Genomic DNA, 19,543 nt, shown 5'->3' on the forward strand with positions numbered 1-19,543 from the left:
TATTTACTAGATCATACAAAGTGAAAAAACTCTCTTATTGAGAATGAGATAACTCAGCTCAACCAAGAGAGTCTTGAATTTTACCCAAGAGGAAATTCCCCAAAGTCTCTAGTGCAGCAAACTGTGAATAGGGACATGGTGGAGGCCACCATCCCCTCTCATATCTTCCCAGAACCTTTTCCTTCAGCAATATGGAATGGAATTGTCCTATTGCATCTTCTCTTTCAAGGCTGAAAGACAAAAATACATGAAGTGACTTCAGAGTCCTAAGCCATTTTAAAACCCCAAAAGACTGGAAAAGAATTCAAAGATAGTTTCATGAAGAACTGAAAAGCTCTCCTTTCTCCCCTCTTACTACTTTCATTCCACCTAAAAGAGTAGGACATTGCTCTCTAGGAGCAAATCCCTATCAATGGACTTTGCGACTGGAATTCCATGTCTCCTTTTATTTTCCTTCATATGGCCACTATACCCCCAGTTCAGGCCATTACCATCTCTTACCTAAACTATTGCAATAGCTTCATAATTAGTTTCCCTGCTTCCAGGCTCTCTGCTCTTCAATCCATCTTCCACAAATATATGCTGCAAGAGAAAGAGCAGTCAACTTGGAGACCTCAATATCTGCACTGCCACTTACTAACTATGTGACCTTGGGCACGTTATTTCCCTTTTGGGAGCTTCCTTTTTCTCCTCTAATGAATGGGAAGATCCAGATGGTCTCAAATGTCTCTTTCATCTCTAATATTCTATGTTCAATATTCTAAAATCTATTCCAATTCTCAGTCCCATACCATAATCTTTCCCCTTTTCCACTTTTTAAGGACTAGTGCTAATAGCTGTCTCTTTTTCTCCCTGCTACTATCCGGGGAAATTGAAATTTCTTTCCTTTTGATTGTTCCTCCCACTTCAACCATACAGTAGGTAGCTAAGTTTTCTTCCCATTTCTTCTTATTTGGCTTATTTCTCTGAAACACAGGGAAAGCAATAGACAATATTAAGTGAACAATGAACAAAACCACCTAGCAGGAAGGTGAGCAGTAATACCTTTGTCAGGACAGTTAGCCTATCCCCAGAATATAAGGAGTGGGGAGAACTTTAGGATAGTTCCTGGAGCAAGACTTCCTTGCTAAATGTGCCACTCTCTCTCCTTGACCTAGTGTCACCTACTGAGCCTCTGTTGGCCCTTACTAGGACCCTCTTTCCTCTTTATCTTCCCTTCTTACTTTCTTTTTTAAGTCTGTCCTCAAATCCCTGACATTTGAACAGGGAGATCTCTTAATTGAATGAATTCTAATTCTGGCCACAGAGGACTTGGATTCAATGCCTAACCTTGAAGTTATTGATCTGAAATCTGTATGAGTATATATTGAGTATATATTCAATAATTAGGGAAAAAAAGCAGGGCTTCCCAACACTGGACCACATCTTTATTATCTCACCATTGACTGAAGAATGTAGTATAAGATACTACCTCATTTATTTCTTGTTTATTATGAAAAAACATCCTGCTCAGTAGAACAAAATAACAAAATTCTGCCTTACAGACTTTTTTTGTACAATAAGGTGTATTCCGGTGGTATATTAAGATTATTTAAGATTCTGTAGAAGGTGTAACAACAGGAATAATCTCATTCAATAACCCCCTGACAATAAAAATCAGGCTAGGCACAAAGCAGGAAGGTGTATGCTTATCAAAAATGTTCTCCATTGTGATGAAGGAGATCCAGTGCAGAGCCAGGTTGAGGAAGGATTGATTGGCTGTAAATGGTGAGGTCCTCTAGATTGTTCCAATTTGCAGAAGACATTATATTGTTTGCAATAAGCGCCAGAACAATGAAAATTCTTTGGGAGGAAATCTGCAATCAATTAAAAGACTTTGGCTTGCCCAACCTCACAGGAAAAATCAAACAGATGAAGAATTTATATTTCTCAGATTTCAACATGCATCAGAATGGACACCTTATAAAGCTTGTCCAATGGCATGTGTATCTGGGGCAATGAAAGTGAACAATGAGCTTGGTCAAGAATGAAAAAGGAGGAGGAGAATGGGTTGGATTGCTTTTGGGAAATTGCAGAGCACTTTTGCTGACCTCAAGTTTCCCATAACAGTCTTACTGATGTTGCTATTATACTTAAGCAAGATTTGGAATACCACTGCCTCTGAAGAACTAAAGATCAACATCCCACAGAAGGCAATGGAATTGTGCCTGGTGGGTATGAGCAGGTTATAATGTATAACCAATGAAGAACTCTGAAGAAGAGTAAAAAAAATTCTCATAAGAGAATTTAGTTACATGGTCAGAGAGATGGATGACAGATGAATGGGCATAGTGTTCCACTGCACCCTTTGAGCTTTGGGAGAAATCAAGGAAAGGACTGGGCAAGAAAAATAAGTACTCACTGAAGCACTATTTGGGCCAGAGTCACTGGGGTGTATTAAGGGAAGGGGAGGAGAAAAAGACTGCTGAGCTATGTGGTTCCATCCAGGTTGACCCTCAGCTTTTGAACTCAGTCTCCCTGCTTCAATAAGCCTGTGAAAGCAGTCAAGGTGGATGCAGCCTGGCTGCAGTGTGATAGGATAGCCACTAGAGAGAGCATGAGCCTCAGTCTAACACTCCATCTCACTATGCGTATACAATCCATCCAGCACCTAACTGCACTATAGTAAATCTCCTCATCTAGAAAACAAAGGGTTTAGAAGAGAGCTCTAGACCCATGTATTCCGGTACCCTCCTTTTCCAGGTGAGGAAATTTGAGTTCCATAAAATTTAGTGATTTGTCTAATTAATCTAAAAAACTGGGATCTTTCATCTTGGAAAAAGGAAGACTTTGGAAAGATGATAGCTATCCAAATATCTGAAGCATTGTTATGTGGCAGAAGTAAAATCTGTTTGATCCCAGAAGGCAGAGATAGGACTATCAGGCAGAGGGTATGACGAGGCGATTTCACTTCAAAATAGCGATTAGAATTGTCCCCCCAATAGAACAGCCCACTTGAGGAGAAAAAGTACTCCCTCTCCTGGGAGGTCTTCAGGAAAAAGTAGATGACTGCCAATGGCTCCAGGTTAAACACACCCTGAGCTAAATGGCATCTCAGATCCCTTCTGGCCCTGAGATTGTGTGACTTCATGCCAAATACATTCTTTCCCTCACAAGGCAAATCCTACTAGGTCACACCTCCTGGCCTAGAGTCCTGGTATCACCTGACAGTTTTAATTCATCGTAGGATCATAGGATTTAGTATTGGAAAGGTCAGCCAATCATCTGGAAATAATCCAGTCCAAATCCCTCATTTTATAGCTGGGGAAAATGAAGACACCAAACTTACATGACTTGCCCAAGGTCACATAGGTGACCCAAATAAGTAGCTGGATCGAGATCTAAACTTGGGTTCTTTGACCCTAGAACCCAAATTCTCTCTCCACTGCATCATACTACTTGACTAATGAAATGAGTTCATCTAAACTCCATATTTTCATGAATAAGCTTAAAAATAATATCTTGTTTACGGCCAGAAGGGAGGACATGTGCAACGTGGAGAGGGTGTTATTTCAACACAGAGGTATGTACACTCAGTGATAAATGTGCATACTCATCAAAGCTCATTTGTGAACAAGCAAGGATAGACAAATTGGTGCTGAAAGGGACTTATCTATATAGAGAGAATATGGCAAAGTGAGACAACATTGAACACTGAGTTGGAGAGAACTGGATTCAAATTCTGCCTCAATCACTTAGTATCACTCATCTGTTAAGAGCTTCAGTTTTTCTCATATGTAAAATGGGATTAATACCTATAATACCTACCTCATAGGGTTGTTGTGAAAGTCAGATAAGAGGAAGTATGTAAAGTGTTTTATAAACTTTAAAGTATTACATAAATATCTATTATTCTGGTTACTCAAAAAAAAAAAGTTATAGGTAAAGGACCAAAAAAGTGAAAGAAGAGTTTTGTCCTGTCCTGAAATGAGTTAGTGACAGCAAAATCATAGAGAGAGAAATCAGGTTTTGCAGACAGCCAGACAGAAAAAATCCAAGATTGGGGACAAATTGGACCTCAGAGTCATCCTTGATTCTTTCCGTTTCCTCAGATTTCATATCCAAATCATTGTAAAGCCTTATAAAATCGACCTTCTTATCTCTTTCATTTGTCTTCTTTTTTTCCAGTTATATAACTACCACTTTAATTCAAACTCTTGAGCACTTTTCCACTAGACTCCTCTTCCTAACTGACCTCCCTGCCTTCAATCTCTTCTTTCTCTAATCAATACTTCCATAGGACAGCCAAAATAATCTTCTAAAGTTACAAGTTTGATCTTGCTGATTTCCTGCTCAAAAAACCTCAGTGGCTCTCTATCTTCTTTAAGATAAGATAAAAATTTCCTACTTTATTTTCCAAATGAAATGGATTTTTTTTTGTTTTTACATAACTTACATTTCTGAACATATTTCTCCCTGCCTCCATCTCTAGTGAACCATCCTTTATAATAAAAATTTAAGAGAGAGAGAGAGAGCAAAGAGGGAGGGGGAAGAAACAGAGACAGACAGACAGAAACAAAGACAAAGAGAAAGAAAGACACAGAGAGAGAGAGACAGAGAAAACAAAAGTAGTTTAGCAAAATTAACCAAAACATCAAATGAATCTAACAATATAAGTATTTAATAGAGGCAGCTAATGACACAATGGATAGAACCTTAGACCTCAAGTCATGAGTTCATATTTAACATCAGGCACTTCAGATCTCCTCCTGGACCAGTCACTTAACCTCTATTTTCCTCAGTTTCTCAATCCTAAAATGGGGATAATAATAGTACCTATTACAGAGTTATCATGAGAATCAAATGAGATAATGTTTGTAAAATATTTGTTTAGCACAGCACCTGGCACATAGAAAGTGAATAACTAATAAATACTTATTCACTTTTTCTATTAAATATTCCATGCTCATAGTTTCCCACTTCTCCAAAGAAGGCAAAGACATGCATTTTCTCAATTCTTTTCAAGCTTCTTAATCATTAAAACTATAGAACATTCAGTGTCTTTTGTCTTTGTTATTTCCACATTAATGTGATTTTATCATTGTAGTCATTATTACATATATATATAATTTTCTATATTCTGCTTACTTCTTTTTTGTATCTATTCATATGTCTTCCTAAATTCCCCTGAATCCTTCATACCCAGTTTCTTATAGTGCAGTGATATTCCATCAAAGAAAAAGTACCCAGCCTGACTTCTAGGGGCCTTCATAATTTGGCTTTAACCCTAACTTTTCAACCTCATTTCACAGTGTTCCTTTTCATGAATTCTTTGTTTCAGCCAAAGTAAACTTTTTGCTGAACTCTGCATTCCTTCTTCTGCCTTTGTAAATCTGCACACACCATCCCTCATGCCTAGAATTCACTTCCCTCTTCTCTGCCTCCTGTATTCTTTACCTCCCTTCAAAGGTTGGCTTATGTATCAGCAACTTAGAGAAATCTCTCAATATCCCCATTTTTCAAGGTTCCTTCTCTTCACAAGTAATTTTATTTCTCCTTATCTGTGTATGTGTCAACTCCCTTGGTAAAATGCATCCCTTGGATGCAGAGGTTTGTCTCATTTTTTGTCTTTGTATCCCTAACAGGGATACAAGTAAGAATAATAGCAACATGGCCTTGCATAAATTAGACACTTAGTAAATGTCTCGATTTAAATCGGACCATTTAACTATTTTGTATATCTTTAGTTTGCTCAAATGCACAGTTGAGATTTCTCACACTATAAAATAGTAACTTATTTAAAACTACTGATGGCCCCAAAGGATTAGGGCACTGTGCCCCCTCACTCCACTGAAGGGCTTATCTATTCTGCACTTGGGCATGTCATCTAAACTAGATTAGATTTTGGAGGGGGGCCTGACCACCTAAAAGAAAAGTCAAACTTGACACCCTGGATTAAATGACTTAGATTAAGTTTGGCTTGTGCCTAAGGTTTTCCCAAAAATTAGAGTAGAAAAATATTTAATCTACCATGTAAATCAGGCACATGACAGGTGTTTATTTCCCATGCATGAAAGAAATGCTTAACACTAAAAGTTCTCACAAGTATCCATTAACAGATAGACTTAAGACAAGGTACAGTAATTTAACATAACTACTGTTATTCTCTGCCAGTAGTTAAGAGACTTAAACATCAGAACTCGAAGCAATTTCCAAGAATGTTCAACAGACTTTTTAAATTTCACTTCAGCCCTGTAGACTCCAAAAGAAACTGCCATGGTTTTGCCATTTACAAAAAGCCTAAGTGCTGAATTAGCCTGTGGTCAGCTAGAAGAAAGCAGGTCTGCCTTCTGTTCCCTGTTACATTTGCATTTTGCTATAGTGATGCATAGTTAGAATAGTCTAATGGGAAGAGCAAAATGCCAATAGACCTGGGTTCAATCTTGGCTCTACCACTATTATCATCAATTTGTCACCTAACTCCCTCATTTTCTTCTGTAAGATAAGGAAGGTAATTTCTCACCTACAGACTTTGCAGGCTTTAGAATATTGAAAGGATTCCCAATAGGTAACAACTATGGGCTAAATGCAATGAGATGGATTTTTGTAAGCTTTTAATTATAAATAAGCATTAACAAATAAAAGTAATCAAATAAATATACAAAATAAGGAATATAGTCTTACATAACCTCTTACCATTTTCAACAAAGAATGAAATAAATAAGCAGGAAAGAAGCAATCAAAAATATGTTTGTTCTGTACCCCTGTCTAAGTCTATAATTCTACTCATGAAGAGAATAGAAACCGATAGAAACGGTTCTCATGGCTCTGGAATGTGTGGCCAGGGGAGAAGCTTATTATGAAAAACAAGCTTACAGTTTCTTAAGAACAATGAGATGTAATATTCAATCTGAGCAGCAGGTGGGGGTATAATCAAGCCACCAAGCAATGGATTTCCTCAGGATGTTATAGTGGGACCACTGTACCAAAGGGTACACTATGCCCACCATTCACTGGGAAGACTTAGCCTTGGCTCACCTCATCCTCTCGATACCCAGAGTTTGCCAAGCTCTTCAGAAAGCAAAGGTTGCTGATCCCATTTAATAGTATAAAAATGAAATACTACTCCAAATTTAAAAAAATAAAATGGGACAACCCATATCCCCTAACCCCGAACTGGAGGAAATCTCTTTGTTTTCTAAAATTAAAGCAATTGTTTTTTCTGGGTCCATATTGTTTACTACAAAATAAAGTTAAGTTACAAAGAAACTGTTAAATATTCCCCTCTTGTGGAGTGCTTTGTCCTATCGTCCCCTCTCTTCCCCTCTTGAACCGGAAAAAGATTAGGAGAAAGGGTGACTTATTTGGAACTTACCAGGATTGGTTCTGCCAACCACAAAGAAGGAAGGGGTCTCACAGGAGACCAGTCCCTTCCTTGGATCAATAGTTAAACTTGCAATTCTAACACTGTGGTGTCTCGTCTATCTTCACCAGTGCCTCTACCACAGCTTTTGGGTATCTGTTCCAATCCTTCTTTATTAAATCTAGCTTGGGTTACAAAGCCTAAGTGGAAACAGCACTTGCAGAAAGCAGATACTGGTAGTCATCTGGCCCACCAGAAGCATTTCTTCTGTCCTCCTTTTCTCAAAAGGGATGGACCAGTAGTTCCTCTTGCCAGAAAAAAAAAAAAAAGACAAAAATAAAAGGGCAAATTGTAGTCAGCACATAAAATCTCACTCTATCCCCCCTGACCTCTCATGAGACTCTTTTCCTGCCCTGAGTACATATTTAGGCAACCTGGCTCCCTATGGCTCAATGACTCAATTTTCCTTTTCTACAGAAAAGCTCTAGTTCCCACTAATTTTCCACAGAGATGAGATATATTACTGAATCTGCTACTTGCATATGCACAAGAGCATAAAACACCCAAGTCCTAAACTATTAGCCCAGTTAGAACACATATACAAACTCCCAACTATCTCTGATCTATCTTCTTAGTTGCAACTATGGATTAAGATCTAGGATTAAAGATATTCCCCAAATATTTCATAACTGATTTGGCTCATTGAATTCTCATTCCTACTTAATTCCTCAATAGGTTTTTTCCGTACCTCTGATGTGACCCAAAGATGAATTCACTTGGTTGACCTTTAAATTAAATTGCATTTGTTGATTTGGAATAAAAAGTACAAAAAAATTACAATTTTAAAAACTTCTCTGGAGTAGCAGCACTCTGTCACTCCTGATAAAGTCTGAATTTTCAAATCCTCCTACCCTTTCTTTGGTTTGGGTGTCTGCTTTTGCAGATACATTCAAAGAAAAGCCTTTTTATTAAACCTTGCTTGGTCCCAGAATAACAAGATTGGAGAAAAAAACTGCCTCACCATCACCAGCTCCCACATTGGACTGCTGCCATGTCAATGGCATTTTTGAACTCCTGACTGATAGGTAGGTGAATCCAAGGTCATGTTCCTTCTTACTATCTTCTCTTAATGTATCTGCTTGTCTAGCCAAAAGAGTGACCATCTGCTGATCACATGGTGCTAAACCCAAGAGGGAAAGAATCTACTAAAAGTACTTTTAAAAATACTTCTGAAGACAATTGTAGAGGAATCATGAAAACATTCAATCTCCTTCAAATAGAAAGGTGATAGATTCGGAGTGCAAACTGAGGCATGTGTTTTCTTTTTTCTTCCTTCCTTCCTTCCTTCCTTCCTTCCTTGCTTCCTTCCTTCCTTTCCTTCTTCCTTCTTTCTTTTCTTCTTCCTTCTTTCTTTCCTTCCTTCCTTCTTTCTTTTATCTTCATTCCTTCTTCCTCCCTCCTTCTCTCTCTTTTTTTCTTCTTTCCTTTTTCCTTCCTATTTTCTTCCTTCCTTCCTTTCTTCCTTCCTTGATACAGCCAATAGAAGAATTTTGTTTCATTTAACTGCATATTTTGTAATAACTTTTATTTTTTCTTGCTTTCTCAATATATATAGTGAGGGAAGGATATAGAAAGGAGAGAATTTAAACTTGAAAATATAATAAAATCAAATTTTAAGCTATCAAAACTAAAGTATTAAAAATATAATATAAATGTTGCTGGAACTAGAGACTTGTTACAATCCTAACAGTTGTTCTTTATCATAGCTATTTGTGGGCCTACACGTCTCCATAGCCCTGCAGTGTTCTCTTTGTTGTCTGAAGAGACAGAAAGTACAGGGGAAAAAACAGGGACCCTTGCACAGTGGGAAGTTTCAACAGTGAGTGCCACATCTATAGACTTGTAGTAAATATGTATATATTTCAGATTCTGTTGATCTTGCTTTGAGTCACTTCATATAGTTCTGTGAACTTGACTTGGATCCCTGGCAAATTTTCAGAACAGGCTTTTAAAGAGATGGCAACAGTGATCACAAAGAGCCCAAATACTTTCATCAAGAATAGGTCATGCCAGACTAACCTCGTTTCTCCCTTTCACAGAGTTACTAGATTGCTAAATGGAGAAATGCTATAGATATTGTTTACCTTGATCTTAGGAAAGCATTTGAAAGAGTTTCTCATACTATTTTTGTGGAAAAGATGAAGAAATAGGGACTAAACTCTAGCATGGTTAAGTGGATACAAAACTGCTTGAATCCTACTCCCAATCCTGTCTTTTACCCATTTGAAAATTTGTGTCAGGTGGGATGTCCCAGGTATTAGGGCTGATTAGCATTTTTATCAGTGACTTGAATAAAGATATAGACAGGAGAGGGGATAGCAAATTTGGGAATGACACAAGTCCGAATCTAAAAACAACAAACTAAAACAATTCAGAAATGTACAGCATTAACTGTAAAGTCTTGCAATTTTGGTTTAAAAAAATCAGTTTCACACATACGAGTTAGAATAGATATAGTTAGAAAAAGCTATGGGAGGAAAGGGTTTGGTGGATCAAAGCTTATTATTCAACAGTGTGATCTCACAGGCAAGAAAGCTAGTATGATGTTAGACTGAAGTAATACAAGCATGCATGGTATCTGGAATTAACCTGATGCCAGTCCTGTTGTGCCCTGCCCTACTCAGACCAAGAGAAGAATTCTGTGTTTAACTCTCAACACTACATTTTAGGGAGAGCATTGGCTAGCTGGAGAACCTTCCAAAAATGTTGGCCAAGATAGTGAGAAGCCTAAAGATTTTAAAGAGAGGATCAAAGGAACTAAGGGAAATCTTGGAAGTTGGGGTGTTTGTGCCTAAGGGAGAACATAACTATTATGAAAGAGTATCATGTTTGGAAAGGAGAATAAGATTTTATTTTACATGAGCCCAGAGAACGTAACTAGAATCAATGGGTCAGCGTTGCAGAGGCAGACTTAGCCTTGAGCTAAGGCAAAACTTCCCAGTGATTGAAACTGCACAAATGTGAAATAGGCTGCCTTGAGAGGTGGTACATTCTATGTGACTAGAGGTAGATACATAGAGGTTGTAAATTACAGAAATATGTAGTTACGTGAACTGGTAGCAAGCACTCATTTGTGTTGTTTTGCATAACTATTTGGGGGGGAACATTGTATATTTTTTGGTTTGTGTGTTTGCTGCTTTGTTAGAAACAACATGTTCCAATCAAAGAGTGGCTAGAGGCTGTAAAACAGATTCTTGATCGAGGATGGATGCGATTGGATGACCTGTAAAGTATCTAAAGAGCAGTTAGGTGGTGCCATAGTGCATAGAGTGCCAGGCCTGGACTCAGGAATCTTCCTGAGTCCAAATACGACCTCAGATACTTACAAATTATGTGATTTAGGCAAGTCACTTAAGTTATTGTTTGCCTCAGTTTCCTCATCTGTAAAATGAACTGAAGAAGGAATCGGCAAGTATCTTTGACAAGAAAAGCCAAATGGAGTCAAAGACAATTGAACATGACTGAAAAATGACTGGAAAAAAAAGCTATTTTTATTATTATTACTAACTGATTTATTATCCTCATTCAGAGGAGAAAACTGAGGCTTAACAAAATTAAGTGATTTTTCCACAGTGGTACTCAGTGTCTCCCCTTACCCATTGAGCCATGTCTTGTAACAATAAATAAATAAACAAACAAATAAATAAGGGGGAGAGCAGTTTAGCAAAACATATTGACCAAATCTGATAGCAAATGCAATATTCCACGCCCATATTCTCCAGTCTCTGCAGAGAAGAGAGCTATATTTTCCCATCAAGGACCTCCCCCCCCTTTTTTTAAGGGATGACAGATTAGCAACTGAGAAATCTCCCATTTAGGAACCCCATGTGTTATTTGCACCTTAACCTCTCTTCCCTAGACTCCCTTGGCTCTCAGCCTATACCCCTTATGAAGTTTATGTTCACACACCATCTGACTCTCCCCTTGAGCTACCACCTTGGGGCCTGGAGTGGTGTCCATTTTGAATGATCCACTCAATTAGCTAAGCTTATTACCTTCCACTCCTTTGCACCAAATTAGCTGGCTTAATTAGGGTTTGCAGGGCTCACTGCCCTCCCGGCTTGCTCCTTCCCATCTTGCCAGGGCTATCCCCAATTAATGGCTTCTGTTTTCTCAGTTGTTGAGTTCTAGACTGGGCTATTCAACAATGACTCTGTTTCCCTAAATCCCACCCCACTCTCAGGCCAGGGCCCAGTATAACTGTGAGCTCTGTGTTCCAGGCTTTTTTTTTTTTTTTAATAACTACTGTCTCCCTCAATTTAAGACATATATTTCCAAACCATGCCACCTGCTCTTCTGCATAGTGATGCCTCTAGGATCCTGGGCTTGGATAGGTGAGCTTTTACATTATCTTCCCCAGAACTAGACCTCCATGTCACTTTCCAGACATTTCCAAACCATGCTATCATGTAATAATAGTTAGTTTTTATATAGTACTTTAAAGTTTGCAAATTATTTTAGTAATATAATATCCAGCATTTACATAGTACTTTAAAGATTTCAAAGGGATTTACTAATATCTCATTTTTATCTTTACTACAAACCTGAAAGGGCAGTGCTATAATTATTGCTATTGTACATATCAGGAAACTGAGGCAGACAGAGGTTAAGAGACTTGCTCAGGATCATACAGCTTATAAATATCTGAGGGCTGGATTTGAACTAAGATTTTTTTGACTTAAAGTCCAGAATTGATCCATTGTGCCACCTTAATTACTTAGAAGATTCAGTCCTCAAAACACAATGAGGTAGGTGGTATTATTATTTCCACTTTACATGTGAGGAAATTAAGGCTGAGTAATTAAATGGTTTGCCCCAGTCACAACTAAGTAAGTAACTAAGGCAGTATTTGAATTCAGATCTCTTGACTTCAAGTCCAACCCTCTACATACTTGTTCCATTCTGGCTCCTCATATGTTATCTTCTCCCATTAGAAAAGGATAAGAACTGTCTTCCTTGCTAATACTTATATCCCTAAGACTTAGCACAGTGCCTGGAACCCAGTAAGCCTTTAATAAATACTTTTTCATTCATTTAGTTCCATAAGCATATGTCAACTGTCTACTGCATACCAGATATTGTACTAAACAATTGGGATACAAAGACATAAAACAAACAAATAAAAAGAAAATTAGCCAAATGTTGTATTAATATGTGAGGATAGAAGCCTTTTCTTCTTTATATTTTCTTTCTCAGTGGTTTTGTCAGCTCTCTTGAGTTTAAGGATTCTTTAAATTTATATAAATATTATCCCTGCATTTATGCATCAGGAAACTAAATAAATATCTTTTACTTTTATATCCCCTGTATTTGACAATGAATTCTCCTCTCCCCACCCAGAGAGCCATCTTTTATAATGAAAGACAAATAAAGGCAGGGGGAGAGGGGATGAGAGAAGGGAATTGTTCATCAAAGCTAATCAGTATATCAGCCCCGTCTGACATTTTATGCTGAATTCCATATTCATAGTCTATCATTTTTGCAATATAGTAAATTCTCATTTGTCCTCTTTGAGACGTACTTTTGTCATTATAATTTCACAATATTCAGTATTAATTATGTCATTAATATTGTCAATAATGACAAAAATGTCATTATTGTTCTTTCCATTTACATTGTTTTTTTGGTAGCTCTGTTTATTTTTGATCAGTTCATCTATTCCCACATTAACCTGTCAACATTGTGATCTCACAATAATATTAGTCAACAATGGGATTTCATAAGCAAGAAAGCTAGTATGATGTTAGGCTGAATTAAGAGAGTCATGCATAGCGTCTAAAACTAACATGGCCTCAGTCTTGACATTTATTAGTCCTGACATTTATTATCCAGGTATAAAGAAGAATTTATTAAGGACCTACTATGTGTCAGGCATTAGTCCTGGATATTCAAAGAAAGACAAAAGTACTGTCCCTGTCTTCAGGAAACTCTAATGAGGAAGGCAACATGTGAAAAATTATGCATGTTATAATTATATATATATATATATATATATATAATATTATATATATATATATATAATGTTAAAAATTATAACATATATGCAGTACTAACGGGAGGTAGTCTCAGGAGGAAAGTATGGGAATTGAAGAGGAAAGAAACATTTCTCATTTTTTGCTGAGGCAACTGAGGTTAAATGACTTGCCCAGGGTCAAATAACTAGGAAGTGTAAAGTGTCTGAGGTCACATTTGAACTCAGGTCGACTTCAGGGCTGATGCGCTATCCATTGTACCACCTAGCTGCCCCTAGGAAATATTTCTTGCAGAATGTAGGATGTGAGTAGTGAATCAAAGGAAGGTCTGGAAGCTAGGAGGCAAAGCTGAGGAAGTAGAGCATTCCAGGTTTGGGAGACTGCCATTGAAAAAAGACAAGGACTTAAGCAAAGGAATCAGAGAATTTTATATTTGATTCTGGAAATGACAGGAAACCACTGGAGTTTATTGAGGGAGACATGAACTTTAAGGAGATCATTTTGATGTCCAAGTGGTGGAAAGACTGGAGTGGGGAGAGACTTGAGGCAGGGAGACTCACCAAAAAGCAAAGGTTCAGACGTGAAGTGATGAGGACTTGCCCCAAGGTGGTAGCAGAGTCAAAGGAGAGGAGATGTATATGAGAGGTTGCAGAGGTAGAAACCATAAAACCTGGTAATAAATTGGTTGGGAGAGGGGTGGGAAAGAGTGAGGAGACAAGTGACTTGCCTAGTTAGTTAACACATGCCTGAGGCTGGATTTGAAATGTAATCTTCCAAGTAGGACATGCAGGTTGTGACCCTGTGAGACTAGTAGGATGATGACCTGTAATCAGTAAGTTAGGAAAGGGTAAGATTTGGTAGGAAGGTGAATGAGTTCAGTTTTGGATATGTTGAGTTTAAGTTGTCTATAGGACATTGAAATGTCTAATGAACAGTTGGAGATATAGGTTAGGACTGGATAAATAAATCTGAGACTGGAAACTGATGAAACTGGAAACCAGGCAAAATAAAGTAGAGGGAGAAAAGAAGAACACCTAGGACAGAATGTTGGGGGACATTCACAATTAGTGGTATGATCTCAATGAAGATCTATCAAAGCAGACCAAGAAATTGAAGCCAAACATGTAGGAAGAGAACCAGGAGAAAGAAATGCCAGAAAATCTCAAGAGGTAAGAGTACTAAGGAAAAGAGAATGGAAGTATCACAGGCTGCAGAAAGATTAAAAAGGATGAATATTGAGAAAAGATTTTTTAATCTGGCAATTAAGAGATTACTGGTATTGTTTGAGAAAGCAGTTGCATTTGAATGATGAGGTTAGAAGTCAAGCTACAGAAAATTAGTACAGAATGAGAGGAGAGGAAGTAGAGGCACTAACTGTAGCTAGTTTTCTTAAAGTTTAACCATTAATGGGAGGTAATTTATAGGGTGACACCTATTAGGATAGATGGATTAATTCAGGGTTTTTTAAGGATGTTCATAGGTGACAGGTAAGCAACTAGACAAGGAAAGATTAAAGATTAATGTGTATAAGAGTAGTAAAGAATGAAGATGATAGAGGGAACAATCTGCCAGAGAAGACAGGATGGAATGGCAGCAAAGGCGCACGTAGAGTGCCTTGGTAAGGAAAGTAGTATAGCTACTTGGTAGTGTAGTTAGTCATTTGAGACAAGGAGGAAATAGTGTGGAAAGATATCTGAGTGATATGAAATGAGAAACAAGAGGAGAAGAAGGAGATCATGGCAAATGGTCTCAATTTTTTTGTAACAAATGAGGCAAGCTCTTCATCTGAGGGAGTTGAGACAGGAGAAACCATGAAAGGCTTGAGGGGAGTATTTTTCTTTCAAGGGGGCAGCTTGCATACCTGTGAGAATGTAAGGTAGCAAGGACAGCCTAGAATCCAGTTTGCCTGAAATATAGAGTTTGTAAAAGGATATAATGTCAAATTAGATTAGAACAATAAAAGAGAAGAAATATTGTTGAATATTCTAGAAAGGTATTCAAGTAAGATTATGGAGGGCCTTAAGGGTCAAGTTAAAAACATTTTATTTTACTGTAGGAATAATAGAAAGCCAAAGTTCCTGATTCTCAGGTCAGGACTCTTTTTTTTTTTTTTTTTAACATCATTTCTACAAATCCCAGCTCCAGGTATTGATGAATGACCATTGTTACTGCCTCTAGGCTATATATTTTATCCAGGGGCTTCAATTCCTCAATCTAGACACAGACAGACAGATAGATAGATAGATAGGAAGGCAGGAAGGCAGGAAGGCAGGAAGGAAAGAAGGAAGGAAGGAAGGAAGGAAGGAAGGAAGGAAGGAAGGAAGGAAGGAAGGAAGGAAGGAAGGAAGGAAGGAAGGAAGGAAGGAAGGAAGGTAGAGGTAGAAATAGAGATAGATTAAATGTAATGGTGGAATAAAAGGAACCTGTTACTTGAAAGTTCTACCCCAGCATCTCATCAGACAGTCCTTCCTCCTCCCACTCTTCTTCCAATCTTTGCCTTGAAACAAGGTACAAACCTCACCTGAGAAAGCTGAGTCGAACAAAGACAATGCCACAAATAGGCTTTTGTGTGAATCGGCAAACTGGCAGGATCTTATTGCTAGATAGGAACAATTTCTTAGACAAACCACTTAAGAGAAATTCTATAGGTAAAATTCAGATCAACTTTCCATAACCTTTCTCTTATTCCTTCCCAGAAATCTATCCCTATATACCTCAGAATATTTAAACAACAACAAAAAAAAGCTATCAGCAAAAACAATCACCACTGCAAAATATATGCAATGCTCTACACCTGTGAAGCCTTTGCTTTTGTAAAGGAGTGCAAGAAAATGCCTTCTCATAGCTCTCTCCTTTGAGGCTGTGCTTAATCTTTGTAATTTTGTAATATTTACTTTCTATTTTGTGGTGTTTGTTTCACCCATTTATTTATATTTATTGTAATCATTGTATATATTATTTTCTTTTCTGTTTACTTCACTCTGTATCAGTTCACATAAGTTTTCACATATTTCTTCATTTCCATCATATTCATATTTTCTTGCAGCATGATAATAATATTCCAAGCCATTCATGTGACATAGTACAATTTGCTTAGCAAGTTATCAGTTGATGGGAAACTATTTTGTTTCCAGTTCTCTGCTTCTATAAAGGGTGCTGCTATAAATATTATACTCTATATAAGGATTTTCTTCTTATCAATTATTGAGCAAAACATTTTCTACCAGGAGCAGTGGGATGGCTCTGGGACCTGAACAGAAAGGATGTTATTCCTTGATGACCAAGGAAACTGAATGAAATACCCTTAGCTATCAACCAAAGGCAGAAATGTAGCAGAAACAGGAAGTGGAAATTGAGATGACTATAAAAGCCACATCTATAAACTGACTTGGGTCAAGATGGCCTGAGCAATTTGAGACTGTACTTGACTTCATCCATTTGTGGTTCAACGTTCCGTTGTACCGTAATTTGTGTGCACTAAACAGCTGACTGGGGCTGCTATAAAAGGTTTGCAGTGGAAGAAAGCACTACAAGAGGAGTGCAAAGGGGAAAGATATTGGTCCCAGTCTTTAGAGCAAAAACTCACTCATAGACAAATATTATGAAGGAGCCTTCTAAAGCTAAGGGCCGGGTATGGCTCTACTCTTCTCTAACCAATAGTGTTAGTAGGGCAGTGACTTGGTTATCAGATTAACCCACCCACCCCTTTTCTCCCTGAAAAGCAAGGGTAAAACTGATGTTATAATAACGTGCACAGGTAATTAAGTTTGGATGAGGAGCCCAAGATTCTGTGTATTCTCAGAGGGGAACTAGGGAAACTTCCCCAACCTCACAACAATGAATTTCTTGATCTGCTCTTGGACAAGAGAAGTGGACAGTCTTAGACAACTCCCCAACAATCCAGGGTTCAAGTTTTCAGCACTGACTATCAGAATGGGGAAAAGATTAAGGATGAGAGAGACTATGAGGACAGGGATGGGGATACAGATAAGAATGGGGACTAGACTGAGTAAAGGCCTAAGTAAATGACACAAGGAGTTTTAAATATCTAATAATAGTTTTAGCAAGAAATGATGGTAGAGATAAAAATGAGGATAAGATGAAAGTTGGAGGTAGAGTCAGTTCGTATCTGTGCTCAGGACTCATTCAATGGCTAAAGCCAAAGCTTACTCTGACAGAAACTGGCATTCAGTCTATGGCAAAATTGAGTATCAACCTGTGGCAGAAGTTTGGGTCAGTCTTTGGCTAGAGAATTGTAAGGAGCTGTAAAGTAAATTGGTCTTGAGAGTTGGTCTGTTTGACTTCTGTGAGGTATGATGGATATTATCAGGATCTAAGGAATGTTTGCAAATGCATGGGATATTCTCTAGCACTAAAAAAACAGAATATATTTCTATATGTTTGTCTTGGTTTCTGTATCTGTTGTTATATGGAAATGTGGCTTGAGAATAATCATGATAGCTAACATTTATATAAAGCTTATTATGTGCCAGCTACTGTTCTAAGCACTTTACAATTATTATCTCATTTGAACTTTAGCTCTGGGGGCCAAGTGCTATTATTACCTCCATTTTATAGATGAGAAATTGAGAGGGGAAAGATAAATGACTTGCTTGGATTACACAGTTATTACCAGTCTGAGGCTGGATTTGAACTATAGTCTTCCTGACTTCAATCCCTTCGCTCTATCCACTGAGCTACCCAGGAGAGACATCCTAAAGAGTCCAGGATCCTGTAAACTCTCAGTCCAATCCCCTTTTTTGTACCCCTAACTACATCCAACAGAAACTAAATGGAAAAGGTCAATTGCATTCTCTTCTATACAGAGACCCTTCAGTGGAGAAGTACCTTGGTGCAGGTGTCTGAACAGAGGAACTGATGAGTGAGATATGTCCTGAACTCTAGACTTGGACATATCCAAGCTGGATTCCATCATCTCTACTCACTCTGTGCCTGTGATATAAATGCTGATTGTTACTGTATTTGTGTCTCCTTGGTTTTCACACTTGGAGTATATAAGTCTGGCAGCAGGGGGACATAAAAGAAGAGACAAAGATTCAGAAACTAGTCATATTAGCTGGCATATATATAGTCCTTTACTGTTGTTTTGTCATTTTTCAGTCATGCCTGACATTTGCTAACCCCATTTGGCGTTTTCTTGGGTGAGATACTGGAACGGTTTGCCATTTCCTTCTCCAGCTCATTTTACATTTGGGGAAAGTGAGGCAAATAGGGGTAAATGACTTGCCCAGGGTCACACAGCTAAAAAATGTCTAAGGCCAGATTTGAACTCAGGAAGATGAGTCTTTCTGGCTCTAAGCCCAGTGCTCTATCTACTGTGTCACCTAGTTACCCGTTATGGTTTATCATTTTCACATACATGAACTCATTTATAGTAGCCTCACAACTCTGAAATGGACAATGATGAAAGAGTTACTCTGCCGAACTTAAAGATGAGGAAACTGAGCCTCAGAGAGGTGATTACACAACTAATCCCTGACAAAAGCTTGGATTTTCTAAGACTCAATGCACTGCTCTTTCCCCTATACATAACAAAGAATTGATCACAGACCTAGATCTTCCAGAATAGTCCTATTTTTATATATTCTGAACAGGACTGTGCTGGCTCAAGAGATTTGTTGTTTGGTTATTTGGTTGTTTCTCAATAATGTCCAAATCTCTTTGACCTTATTTGGGGTTTTCTTGTCAAAGATATTGGTGTGATTTGCCAAGTCCTTCTTCAGCTCATTTTACAGATGAGGAAACTGAGCCAAATAGGTTAAGTGACTTGCCCAAGGTCACAGAGCAAGTAAATGTATAAGGACAAAATTGAACTCAGGAAAAGGAATCTTCCTGACACCAGGCCTGGTTCTCTATCTACTGTGCCAAAAGAATCAATTGGTAAATTGCCAGTGTGAGAATTTATACCACTACAAATTGGGTTTTGGTTTATTAATTTGTTTAACTGGACTTGAAAAAGTGATGAAGAAAATGTTAATAATGCAGATTAAACTGAAACTGTGTTGTAGATGTCTCCCCTTCTCCCCTCTGGAGAGCTGATTGTTAAATATTTAACTAGAATATCTATGGTTTTATTCCATGGAAGGGTTAGAGTGGTAAAATGGATAGACCTCTGGTCCTGGAAGAAGGGAGCAGCTAGATAGTGCAA

General features: G+C 37.9%; 1 protein-coding gene across 2 annotated transcripts in view; it reads left to right on the top strand.

Moving 5' to 3' along the window:
- The window catches only part of SBK1 (SH3 domain binding kinase 1), a 109,512-nt gene that overhangs the window by 16,920 nt on the left and 73,049 nt on the right, over positions 1-19,543 (top strand). The gene's annotated exons all lie outside the window — the stretch shown is intronic.

Source organism: Sarcophilus harrisii, chromosome 1, assembly GCF_902635505.1.
Source record: "Sarcophilus harrisii chromosome 1, mSarHar1.11, whole genome shotgun sequence".
Lineage (NCBI taxonomy): Eukaryota > Metazoa > Chordata > Mammalia > Dasyuromorphia > Dasyuridae > Sarcophilus > Sarcophilus harrisii.